Raw genomic sequence first — 14,053 nt, forward strand, 5'->3', positions numbered from 1 at the left:
CACTGAACCCACAGACATTGCCAACATACTGGCAGACCGGTTCAGTGCAAACTTCAGCCCCCTAAAGGAGAGATAACTATCCCAGCCGAGTGTAGCCTCCCGGACATCTCAAATGCGCAGGTGAAAGCTGCTCTCTCTAAAGCTAAAAACACAGCATCAATGGGACCGGATGGTGTCCCTGGCTGTGTGCTACACGAGCTAAATGAGGAATTAAACCCGCACATAAGGCAGCTGTTTAATCTCAGCCTTACCACAGGATACGTGCCCAAGGAGTGGTGTACGGCAACTGTGGTCCCATAGAGTTGCTGGCGCTGTCAGACTCCAAGCCGGTCACAAGTGGTGTCCCACAGGGCTCTGTCCTTGGCCCCCTATTGTTTGGCATCTACTTCTCAGAAGTACAGGCCAACATGGGAGGACTTTGGCTGACAAAGTTTGCAGACTACTGCAAACTTGGCGCCATAGTGGAAAGTGCATCGGACACGGATATCCTTCAGAAGGGACCCACGGAAACAGATAGCTGGTGCCAGAGCCATGGCCTGAAGTTAAACGCCAAAAAATGTATAGTCATACCCTTCGGGAAAAACAAGGTAACCCCAAGCTACCATATAGGTGGCAATCCACTAAGCACAGAAGAGGTTATCAGGGACCTGGGGACCCAGGTTGACAGTGGCCTTTCTTTTGACACTCACATTGCTAAAGTGGTTAGAAATACCTTCTACATTGCCCACCTGATCATGAAGGGATTCACATCCAGATCTAGTGAGGTCATTGTTCCCCTGTACTCTTCACTTATCAGACCAATGATAGAGTACAATGCCCCATTCGGGATGTATCTCACCCGACATCTGCAGCAATTGGAGAGACCCCAAAAGTTCCTCACCAAAAGGATAAAGGGACTCCAAAATCTGTCATATGCTGCCAGATTGAAGAAACTCCAGCTCTATTCAGTCGCATACCGTCTGCTCAGAGGTGACATGTGCCTGACATACAAGGCCATGTCCAACCCGGAATTAATGGACATGCTCCACCTCAAAATCCAAATCCACCAAAACCACTAGAGCAAGCGACTTAAACCTTAGCACGGATATAAATAGGACGTGCTGGAGGGATAGATTTATCACTCAGACTCCCTATGCTGTGGAATAAAATCCCGGTCCATGTGAGGCAGAGCACCTCGCTGACTCTGTTCAAGAGAAATCTAGACCTGTGGATGGGAGATCGTAGGTTTACCCCGGGAATCATCTCTGTCACTGCTGGACAGAGGCACAACAAACTAATGGGCACAGTATTTTTTCATATAAGGGGTGGCGCAAGCCACAAAAATTTGGGCTAGGCTTATAAATGCCTTAGGGCAGATAGCCTAGTATAAACCTATGAACCTATAATCACTGTCTTTTCTAAATCCAGAGCTGGATTTACCACAGCAGTCTTAAAAGGCCTGCTAGCCAGCCCTAATACTCTACTGCCTCCACCCTTCAGCTTTGGGAATCAACCAAAGTGTGATGACCAACAGTGAAACACTAAATATATAGTACAGTTGTCTACACTTGCCATAAATGTAGATGTTGGTGTATTCACTGTTGCAGTCCTGGTTACCCTCCCTCCAGCCCCCTGACTTCTCTGCTTCCTACCTTTACTCTTTTACTCTTTTTTGGCCATATGTTATGGCATTTACTTTTTACTAGGTGTTCATACCATGTAAGTGCTTCCTATTTTGAGGGCTCCTGACATCTGGGGCAAGAAACTGATGTTGGCATGTTTTATACCCCTGACTACCTGATGTCATGGAAAAGGCGACAGCAACAAATCCCAAGACTCTGGAATTCGGGCTGATTGAGGGCTACCTGCAGGCAGATAACCCAAGTGATTACTGCAACAGTGAATACACTCAACATCTACATTTATGGTAAGTGTAACTACTTTTTTGCCTCAATCTTGGTCTGTTCCTCAATTTGTGGTTTTCTGGAAAGTCACTGGGATGATTTGGGAAGTAACTGACATTGAGTTTCAGATTTTATAGCCTTTAGCGCAAGCCCTGTTCTAGATGCTAAGTTTACAAGAGCGATATTTAAAATCTGTCCCTGATGTCCTTCAAGGATGCATCTGCAGTCCTTACAAATGGGGTTGTCCTGTCAGGCAGCCCTTCGGTCGGCCGGATTCCAAAGTCTGGGTCTGGCCTCGGCTGGTGTCGCACTTCACCCGACGTCATAGCTGCAGTTCGGGTATAAAGGCATCAGCCGACGCCATTTTCCTCTTTCTTGCCGCGTGGCGCCCGAAGCAGAAGCTGTTCAAGTGCCGGTCGGTCAGATCCAGAGATTACTACTACCGAATGCTACTTCGAAGACTTCTAAAAAGCTAAGTACCCCGTTGGGGACTCTTCTTGCCTCAGCCGATGTCAGAAAAAGTGAATAACTAACTTGTGGGAAACAAATACCTCAAAGATTTCCACTCTTACTGCTTACCTTGTTTAGGCCCAGACCACGACGTAGCAGCTTGTTTAGCCTGTGCTTCTTTCAACTGACGAACGCTTAGGCGTCGGTCGGAGTTTGCTGAACAGTTTTTCGGCTCAGATTTTGCATACATAATGCCGTCGGATCCTCCGACTATTCAAATTGTTAAGAAACGCAAAGAAAAGGACCGACACTCGCGGTCCGCGGTTTCGGCCGAAACCACGGTTAAGCAAACCACGAGTGTCTGTTTCGGCCGAAACCGAGCAAACTGTTCAATCTTCAGCCGAATCCATGACTACTACAGAGGCCCCTTCTACCCTAGTTGAATCGGCCTCTGAAGTTTTACCTACTACTGTGGTTTCACAAGAATTATCTGACACCATCCCTTTGGATGTTTCTACCCCAACACGTGGTGCTGCTAGGCCTCCTGCAGCCATGTCTATAAAGGCCTTTGCCAGGGCTAAAGCAGCCAAAACTTCTAAGTCTGTGCCTGTTAAGCCCCCCTCTCACAGGCCCAGTTCCAGTTCCCAAATGCTTACTCTGGCAGAGGATCTCATCTCTTTAATAAGGGGATCCCAATCTCACCCAGACAGGGCCTCTCAACCTCCAGAAAAGAGACCTAGAGCAGAGCCCCCTGAGCCAGTGTCCTCTGACTCTTCTGATACAGACAATACAGACCGTCCAGAGGCTCCTTTTTCTACTTATGAAGATTCAGATGCTGAAGAATAGATTCCTTTTGCCTCTCCACCAGAGGAATTTTCCTTTGGGGAAACATTACATGCCATGAGAGAACAATTCCAATGGCAGGGACAAGATTTCTCCGATTCAAGAAAAAGGCTTAGGACCTTTTTACACTTACCGCAACATAGGCCTTTAGCTATACCTCCAGTTCTTCCTGTTGTGGATGATGCATTTAATGATGCTTGCACTGCTCCTGATACTTTACCTCCAGCCCCTGCTAAGCCCGATAGTCTCAGGATCTGCAAAAGGAGCCTTGTATAAATGGTGAGTGTCCGGGACCCCTATCTCCCAGGGGCCTAAGGCAATAGCTTCAACCTCAGCGAAAAACCCTCTCCCTTCTGAAAGGGAATCCAGGTCCTTAAAGAGATGGGGTAAAAAAGTATACACCTCTGCTTCTCTCTCAGCTAGAGCTTTGAACTGTCAGTTTCATATGATCCAATACAAAGAGTTTATGCTTGATCAGTTAACTAAGAAACTGTCCTCTGATTCCTTATAAGAAATATGTTCTAGAAATGGTGAATAACATTCAGCAGATTAGTAACCATTCCTTAAAATGTGGCTATGATGCACTGGAGGCTTCATTTAGATCAGCCATGACTGGCACAGTTATAAGAAGGCATGCATGGTTGAACAGGTCTTGCCGGATCATGTTAAAGCAAAGCTATTAGATGCTCCTATGGATAAGGTCAGTCTATTTGGTTCTGCCCAACGGGTACTGAAGAAAATGGAAGAGAAGGCAAAATCTGTACAAACAGTGAAAGATTTACAGGTTCAGCCCCCAAGGTTTAGCAGGAACTGGCCTTCCAAAAATTGGTCCTTTCCAGACTCTAAAACTCAGAGGCAGGAATAGGCGTTCAAGAGGCAGAAATCAATCCAGAGGTGGTGCCTACAGGGGATGCCAGTGGCAAGGCAGCAACCAACGAGGCAGACACAACCACTACCACTGCAACAGGACAATCACAGTGACTTGGCTCTGACTCCGCCTACCAGGGAACAAATAGCAGCACCCTTAGGCGGAAAGTCAGCCTTATTTTCAAAAAACTGGCACTATCACAAGAGACAAGTGGATTTTGCAAACTATAGACCAAGGCTACAGGTTTCATTTCCACACTTTACCAGTAAAAAGAGGAATGCCAAACCTACCACCAAATCAGAAGACAGAAGCTCTAAAACAAATAGCTCAATTAGCAAAGATGAGAGCTGTGGAAAGGGTACCACCTACAGAACAAGGCAAGGGATTTTACTCCAGACTCTTCCTGGTACCAAGAAAAGAGAAAAATTGGAGGCCTATTCCCGACCTGTCCGCTTTAAACACATTCATCATTGTTCCAAAATTCAAAATGCTGACCCTACAGCAACTTCTTCCCATGCTGGGCAAGGAGTATTGGCTGGTAACTCTAGATCTCAAGGAGGCATACCTGCACGTCCCCATACGACCAAATTGCAGAAGATACCTCATTTCTTGCAGGATCAGAGCATTATCAATTCTCAGCATTGCCCTTTGGCTTGTCTACTGCGCCCAGAGTGTTCACAAAATGCCTGGCATCAGTAATCGCTCACTGCAGGCTTCAGGGAATCCAAATTTATCCATACCTGGACGACTGCCTGATACAAGCGGACAACAAAAACAAGCTGACACAAGACTTACAAAGAGTCATTTGCTTACTACAAGCCCTGGGATACACAGTCAATTTAAAAAAGTCAAGACTGATACCATCCCAAACTATAACCTTCTTGGGTGCAGAGTTGGACACAGTAAAACAGATGGCATTCCTAACTGCAGAAAAACAAGAACAACTTCCTCTTTACTTCTTGGCATTAACAAAGCAGAACAAACTAACAGCAAGGAAAGTACTGCAGGCCTTGGGCTTCATGGCATCCTGCATAATCCTGGTCCCCATGCCAGACTGCATATGAGAAAGCTACAGTGGTACCTAAAGAATTTATGGTCTCAACACAGGCACAGCTTAGAAACCGAAATACCACTAATCCCATGCCTGAAACAAGAGTTCCTATGGTGGGCTCAGGCATGCCAGTCAAACCCAGGTTTGTCCTTCCACAGCATTCAACCAAGCCAAACCATCACAACGGACGCCTCAGACCTCAGTTGGGGGGCCCACTTGCTGGACAAGTGCATACAAGGCTTATGGACTCCAGATCAGCTGCACCTGCACATAAATCAAAAAGAAATGCTGGCAGTAAAACTAGCAATCCAGAATTTCAGACCATTCCTCCAAGAAGGCCAATTGATAAGGACAGACAACACCAGTCATGTGGTACATCAACAAACAGGGAGGCACTCATTCATACCCTATATGCCGAATGGCACTGGACCTATGGAATATGGCTCTGAGTTGCAACATTCAGTTACAGGCAATATTTGTACTGGGAAAAGAAAACATCCTAGCAGATATGTTAAGCAGAACTACCTCGGATGCTCACGAATGGATGCTACACCCGGACATCTTCAAGGCCATCACAAAGAAATGGGGACTGCCACAAATAGACCTATTCGCATCCCCACTCAATCACCAGCTCAAATTCTGCCCAAGGACATACCACCCACTTGCTTGGAAGGTGGACTCTCTATCCTTCAGTTGGAAAGGCCTGACAGCATATGCATTTCCACCTCTTCCTTTGATGCACAAGGTACTACTGAAAATCAAAGAGGAACGTCCAAGGATAATTCTGATGGCTCCAGATTGGCCAAGACAACATTGGTATCCATTACTGAGGAGCATGTCTCGGGGGGGAAAACGTGGACACTACCCCTGATTCTTCTGATGTTAACTCAGAACGACTACAACATCCTGCATCCAAACCTGAAAACTCTGCAACTGACTGCATGGAACATTACATAAGAGCAACCAACCCAGATTTATCCCAAAGGGTTAAAGACATTATCCTTGAGGCCCGCAGACCTTCAAGAAGGAACTATGCAGGAAAATGGAAAAGGTTTCTCATTTGGAGTACTGAAAGGGGGAAAGATGTGTCAAAGGTAGACATTGCCAACATCCTGGAGTATTTGGCAGAGCTTCTCCATACAGGCCTGTCCTATTCCTCCAAGATACATGCATCAGCTATTTCTGCAGAATACAGCTTCGATCCCCCTGTCTTTTCACATCCTCTACTCAGGCAGTTTCTGAGAGGAATTAAGAATGTAAAACCTCCTAGGAAACCACCATTACCAGCATGGGACTTTAACTTTGTGCTAGAAAAATTGCCACTCCCCCCTTTCGAACCAGCAGCAACAGCAGATCTTCAACACCTATCCTGGAGAACTGCTTTCCTGCTGGCAATTCAGCAAGAAGGGTTTCGGAACTACAGGCTTTAATGGCAGTACAACCCTTCCTAATCTTCCATCAAGATAGTGTCCATGAACTAATCCTACATTTATGCCTAAGGTGGTATCCAGAGTGTCTCTAAACCAGGCAATCCACCTACCTACCTTTCCCAATCCACAACAGGGGGGAAAGACTGCTGCATACCTTGGATGTACATAGACAGTTGCTACTACCTGGACAGAACCAAGGGCAATAGAAAAACTGACCAGCTTCTGGTAGCATATGCAACAGGAAGGGAAGGAAAAGCAATTTCCAAACAGACAATCTCAAAGTGGATAGGAAATTGCATTAGATTCTGTTATTCCTACCATGGAAAGCAAATTCCACAGAACATAAGGCCTCATTCTAAAAGGGCTACAGCCACTACCACAGCTTTCTTACGAGGAGTGGCTACCAAGGACATTATAGAGGCTGCTACTTGGACCTCCGTGCATACATTTGCCAAGCATTATAACTTACCTCTATACTCTAGATCCCGAGCAGGGTTTGCCACTGCTGTTTTGCAAGGGATCCTAACTACACCATAATTTCTTCTTACTCCTCCCCTAGTTTGGCTATGGTATTCTACCCATTTTAAGGACTGCAGATGCATCCTTGAAGGACATGGTACAGTTTTGTACCTACCATAAATGTAGATGTCCGAACAGGATAGCATCTGCAGTCAGGATTACCCACCTTCCTTCCCCTCTGTGGTATTCCTAGGGTATTTGCCCACCTAATAGCTAGCTGGGGGGAGATTTCTTATGGTGTATTTGTTTGTATATATGTACATACATGCTTATTTTTTGTTTGCCTTCTACCTTTTGGAAACATTGGCATTTATCCAAAAATTTAGCTATCCAAGAGGGCAACTGGCATCTGGGGCATGAAACTGAGGAAAATGGCGTCGGCTGATGCCTTTATACCTGAAGAACTGCAGCTATGACGTCGGGTGAAGTGCGACACCAGCCGAGGCCAGACCCAGACTTTGGAATCCGGCCGACCGAAGGGCTGCCTGACGACAGGACAACCCCATTTGTAAGGACTGCAGATGCTATCCTGTTCGGACATCTACATTTATGGTAGGTACAACTGTACTTTTTGGGGCCTTTGTCCCCATTATCAATCTTTGCCCAGATTTCATGGGCTGAGGCTCATCTTTGGCAATGAGCATGGAGGCCCCTCCAATTCACGGTTTGCTAATACATGGTTTATTTAGCTAAGCTTGTGTTGTGTTAAAGGTATGACTGATATGCCACCACCGCTATCAAGTTATGTTGCTATTTGCATTTTTGTTGCAGATTTCTGCACTTGCTAAATTGGCGTTTGTTTACCCTCATGAGGGGGGATTTCATAAAATGTGCCAAGTGTGGCCACAGTTTCACCCTATGACACTTAATGGTATATCTGGGGCCAGAACACTTTGATGGCAAAATGCTGTGCATATACAGAAATCTACCGCAGTCTTTAGGCTAAAGTAAACCTTAGTCCAATTTCGCCTTCATTCTTACCCGTGGGTTTTGAGCTGAACCTCTGCTCCTACTCTGACTTTAGCTCCGTCTTTAATTGGCTTGTGGCTAAGGGGTGTCCCGTCATGCAGCAGGTCTATACCCCAGATCTCGTTTACCAATCATTACGCTCATACGTGGTCTCTCTTTTGGCTGTGGCTACATATCAAGTTTGTAACTTTATAAACTTGCTCAAACGCTATTTTCATAGCTGTGTGGTAGTGCCTTGGTTTTTATCTTCGTGTTTCACTGTTGCAGTCATTACACTTGGGCTCCCCTCTTCCCAGATGTCAGTGCGCCAGGGGTAGAAGATGCAGCTGATGCCATTTTCTTCAGTCTTTCTTGCCGTGTGGTGCCCGAAGCAGTTCGAAAGTGCCGGTCGGCTGACTCCTGAGATTTTTGTTAGAATTTCAGATCCGAAGTCTTCATTAAAAGCTAAGTACCCCGTTGGGGAAAACTTTTTTTCTTGCTCCAGACCGATGTCAGGAAGTTAATTGCTTTTCTTGTGGGAAGCAAATACCTCAAGGATTTTCGTTCTTGCGGTATTCCTTGCCTAGGCCCTGACCACGGCATTGCTTGTTGGTTTTGTGCTAGATTTAACTAGCGCACTAAAGCGCCAGTACGATTTTGCATTTCACTTTTGGTAGAAGATTTAATTACACAATGCCGTCTGATAGCCAACTGACTACCACAATTCACAAATGCAAAGAAAAGGACAGGCATCCGAGGTCTAAAACCGAGGCTTCTAAGCCAGTCGCTGGGACACAGGCTTTCAGTGAGGCGCTTGCGCAGCCCCTGACCCCTGCTACTTTGGAACCACAGGCCGCTATAGACTCACACATGGAGTCGCCTAGGCTGCTGGAAGCTCAAGATATTGGACCTTCGAAAACTATTCCCTCAGATGGGTCCAGAGCCGCTGAGCAAGCATCTGCTTCTGAGGGTGTTTTCAGACCTATTCAATTGTACATTAAAGCGACTCCAGCTACAAAGGCAAAGACTAAAGCATTTCTAAAGACGAACAAGCACAACAGCCTCATGGTCAGGCCTCCATACCCAAAAAACAGATGCTCAAAATGGCCGAAGACTTAATTACTTTGATCAGGGATTCCTGTCCCCCTCCTAAGAGGCCTAGGCAAGAGACAGAATATGAATCTTCAGATCAAGTTTCCATTTCTTCAGATTCCTCTTCTGATCAGGAATACTCTTCCTCCCTAGGAGGATTCTGATGTCTAAGAATCTATCCCTTCAGCCTCTCCTCCTGAGGATTACTCTTTTGGGGAAACCTTGCATACTGAGAGAGAACATTACCACTGGGAGAGCCAAGATTATTTTGAATCTAAGAAAAGGCTCAAGGACTTTTACTCCCACAACACAGGCCCCTAGCTATTCTGCCTGTTAGACATTGTAGATGTATTTTCAGAGTCCAGTCTGACCCCTGACCTCCAGCTCCTGTTAAGCCAGACTGGTATTAGAGTACCTGACTCTCATAAGTTCCTTTTCAAAAACCCTGCTGCTGACCCAGAAACTTTCTCAGGGTCCCAAAGGGGTCAAGGCACCCACTGCAAAAACCCTACCCCCTCTGACAGGGATTCTAGGGCATTAGACAGTTGGGGGGGGGGAGATTTACACCTCTGCTACCTTGGCTATAAGGGCTTTAAATTGTCATTCATATGCTCAAATATCAGCAATATATTGTCACTGCTTAAACAGAAAATGTTAAATTCTGAAGGTGCAGAAAACAAATGCAGGATTTATTGCATGCAGCTGAGCAAGTTGGAAAGCATACTTTGCAATGTGGTTTTGATTCTTTGGAGGTCTCCTGTAGGGCTGCTGTCATGGGTTCTGTCATTGGGAGGCATGCTTGGTTAAAGGAACAAAATTTACCAGATCATGTTAAAGCAAAATTATTAATGCTCCATTACAGCATGATACTTTGTGTTAAAGCAGAACAGGTGTTAAAGAAAATGGAGGACAAAGCTAAATCTATGCAAACTGAAGGATTTCTTACAGGTACAACCTCCAAGATTTAGCAGGCACTGGCCTACAAAGAATTGGTCCTTTCCAGTGTCAGACCACAAAGGGGCAGATCCCAGCCCCAAGGTGGTCTAAACACTGGGGTGCTTCTACCTCCAAAAGTGGAGACAAATCACAGCCTTGCAGGAAACAGTCCCAATTACTTCCTCCTGCCTGTGCCAAGCACTTGTCTTCTGGCAGCACCTTTAGGGGGAAAACTAGCACTCCTTTCTCAATTGGCACTAACCCAGGACAAATGGGTCTTGGACAGTGTCATGGGGCTACAAGTTGCCCTTTCATACCCTGCCAAGGGCAAAAGGTTGGCCAGACCTACCAAAAAACCAATGGGCGGAGGCAAGTCTCATCCCTCATGGACATGAGGGCCATTCAAAAAGTACCAGAACAAGAGCAGGGACAAGGATTTTATTAAAGACTGTTCGTGTGACCAAGTTGCAGGCATTACACTTGGGTTATCCTACTGTCGGCTGGTTCCCCAGCCGGCCTGAGTTCCAAAGTCTTGGTCCAGCATCGGTTGCTGTCACCTCCTCCCTGATGTCAGTGCGACAGGGGTATATAAAATGCAGCAGATGCCATTTTCTTCAGTCTTTCTTGCCACGCGGTGCCCGAAGCAAAAGCAGTTTGCAAGTGCCAGTTGGCCTACTCCTGAGATTTTCATTCCGAATCCAGAACCGAAGTCTTCTACAAAGCTAAGTACCCCATTGGGGAAACTTTCTCTTGCCTCAGATTAAGTTAACTGCATTTCTTGTGGGAAGCAAATGCCTTATAAGGATTTCCATTCTTATTCTATCCCATGCCTAGGCCCAGACAACGACGTTACTGGTTGTCTTTTTGCTTGCTTTAATAAGCACACTATTAAACGTCTGATTTTGCCCGACATTACTTTGGCAGCAAATTTAATTATACCATGCCGTCAGAACTTCCGACCGGTATTCATAAAAAGCGCAAAGACAAGGCATCTGAGGCCCAAACCTGACTCGGCCTCTTCTAGGCCAGTCACCGGTTCTCCGGTTTTCAGTGCGGTGCCTTTGCAGCCCCTGACTGCTTCTGCAGAACCACAGGCCGCCCCCGACCCCCACGTGGAGATGGCTGGGCCTTCGGACGCACTAGCTTTACAGCAGACCAAAACCGATCCTGCAGAGGGATCTGGAGTACCAGAGCTACCCGCAGCTTCAGAGGGTGGCTTCAGACCTACTCAGCTACGCATTAAACCCTCTTCCAAGTCAAAGCCGCCTTTAAAAACTAAGAAAAGTACAGCATTCTCCAGGACAGGCCTCCATGCCTAAGAAACAAATGCTCAAAATGGCAAAAGACCTAATCCCTCTGATCAGGGGTTCCTATCCCCCACCTGATAAAAGGCCTAGACAGGATGCAGATTATGATTCATCCGACCAGGGGTCCATTTCCTCATTCTTCCTCAGACCTGGGATACTCTTTACCCCCTTATGAGAATTCTGATGCTGTGGAATCTATTCCATCAGCCTTTCCGCCAGAGGACTACTCCTTTGGGGAAACCTTGCATAACATGAGGGAGCATTTCCATTGGGAAGGCCAGGATTATTCAGAATCCAAGAAGAGGCTCAGACTTGCTATTACCTCAACACTTCTGCCAGTGCTAGATATTGTGGAGGATGTGTACACTGAATCCAGCTTAAATCCTGATTCCTTACCTCCAGCTCCACTTAAACCGGACAGATATTAGTGTCCCTGACTCACAAAAGCCCTGTTGCTGATCCTGAAACTATTTCTCAGGGACCTAAAGGGGTTAAGGCCTTGGCAAAGAACCCAGTTCCCTCTGACAGATTCCAGAGCACTAGACAGATGGGGAAAGAAAGTATATACGTCTGCAACTTTAGCAATGAGAGCCTTAAATTGCCAGTTTCACATGCTAAATATCAGCAATTTTTGATGTCTCAGTTGAAACAAAAAAAATGCTTCCCAATACAGGTCCACCTAATTTTAAAGAAATGCAGGATTTATTGCATGCTGCTGAACAAGTGGGAAAGCATACTTTGCAGTGTGGTTTTGATTCTTTAGAGGCCTCATGCAGAGCAGCAGTTACAGGCTCTCAGACATGCATGGTTAAAAACATACATTACCAGCTCCAGTTAAAGCTAAATTACTGGATGCACCTTTACAGCAGGATGTTTTATTTGGAGTTAAGGCAGAAGAGGCATTAAAGAAAATGGAGGATAAGGCAACTTCTATGCAAACAGTGAAGGATTTCTTACAGGTTCAGCCTCCTCGATTTAGTAGAAACTGGCCAAAGAATTGGTCCTTTCCAGTTAATGACTGACCACAAAGGGGCAGATACAGATGGCCAAGAGGTAGGGGTCAACCACAAGGTCCTTACAGGCCTCGACAATGGGGTGCATCAGGCCAGAAAGAAGGGGAAGACTGGCACCATCCATATAAACTGCCCCAATGACTTCCCACTCCAGCTGCCAAACAACTCACTCTTGGCAGCCCCTTTGGGAGGAAAATTGGCACTTTATCACAGTTGGCATATCACCCAAGACAAATGGGTTCTCAATATTTCAAAAGGTTACAGGTTCCACTTTCACACTCTGCCAAGATTAAAAGGAATGCCAAATCTGCCACCAAATCAATGGGCAGAGGCCCGAAAACAAATTATGGCACTCATGAACATGGGAGCTATTCAAAAGGTACCACCACAGGAACAAGGGCAAGAATTTTATCTTTCTGGTTCCCAGAAAAGAAGCCTGGAGGCCCATTCTGGATCTTTCTTCACTAAACACTTACCTGGATGTTCCAAAATTCAAAATGTTGACACTACAGCAGCTTCTTCCCATGATGGGCGAGCTTGGCTCGTGACTTTGAACCTCAAGGAGGCATACCTGCATGTCCCCATCGGACAAAACGGAAGATACCTCAGGTTCATAGCTGGTCCAATGCACTATCAATTCTCTGCACTGCCCTTTGATCTACTGCACCCAAGGTCTTCACAAAGTGCCTGGCACCAGTAATTGCATTTTGCAGACAAAGGAATTCAAATTTACCCATACCTGGACGACTGCCTGATTTTCAAGCAGAGCAAGGACATTCTTCTACAGCATCTGGCATTTGTAAAAAAAAAAAAAAAATTGTTTCCTGGGGTGCACAGTAACTAATGCCCTCACAAGAGATGATAATCCTGGGAGCCCTCACGAGAATAATCCTGGATGCCAGCTTGAACACAACGGCCCAGATAGCTTTTTCTCATGCCACCGAGGATACTACAATGGTACCTAAAGAATGTATGGTCTCAACACTGTCAGTTTGGAAACAGTTATACCACTAATACCTTGCCTTCAACAGGAATTTCGATGGTGGGCTCAAGCTTGTCACCTCAACAAGGGACAGCCTTTCACTCAACCCACAGCCAGGCAAACACTGAACAGATGCATCGGATTACACCTGGGGAGCACACATGGCAGGAAAATGTATTCAGGGCAAGTGGTCTGCAGAACAAAGGAATTTTCACATCAATCAGATGCTGGCTGTACAAAATGCCCTTATAGCTTTCAAGGACCTGTTGCATCCAGGACAACTACTACTAAAGACAGAACACTGCAGTTATGTGGTACATAAACAAGCAAGGGGGCACTCACTCCTACCCCCTCTGCAGACAAGCCATGACCTTGTGGAACACAGCTATAAACTATCAAGTTCAGCTACAAGCACAATTCCTGCCAGGAGAGAAAAACACACTGGCAGACTTCTTGAGCAGAAATGTCATGGACCCCCACGAATGGGAATTGAATCCTCAAATATTCTGAATGATAAAAAAATGGTGGAGCCTGGATATAGATCTGTTTCTCCCCAATGAATTGCCAGCTAAAGAAATTTTGCACAAGGAGTTACCATCCGCAAGCATGGAAAGTGGATGCCCTCTCATTCAGCTGGACAAACCTAAAAGTATATGCTTTTCCACCACTGCCTCTTCTCCCAGAAGTACTCGGAAAAGCCAGGCAAGAAGAGCCAAAAATGATCCTGATTG

General features: G+C 45.9%; 1 protein-coding gene across 2 annotated transcripts in view; it reads left to right on the plus strand.

Annotated features, from left to right (window-relative positions):
• The window catches only part of DAZAP2 (DAZ associated protein 2), a 269,808-nt gene that overhangs the window by 100,481 nt on the left and 155,274 nt on the right, over positions 1 to 14,053 (plus strand). The window lies entirely within an intron of this gene.

This window comes from Protopterus annectens, chromosome 9.part0 (genome assembly GCF_019279795.1).
Source record: "Protopterus annectens isolate FY-2018-M chromosome 9.part0, PAN1.0, whole genome shotgun sequence".
Classification (NCBI taxonomy): domain Eukaryota; kingdom Metazoa; phylum Chordata; order Ceratodontiformes; family Protopteridae; genus Protopterus; species Protopterus annectens.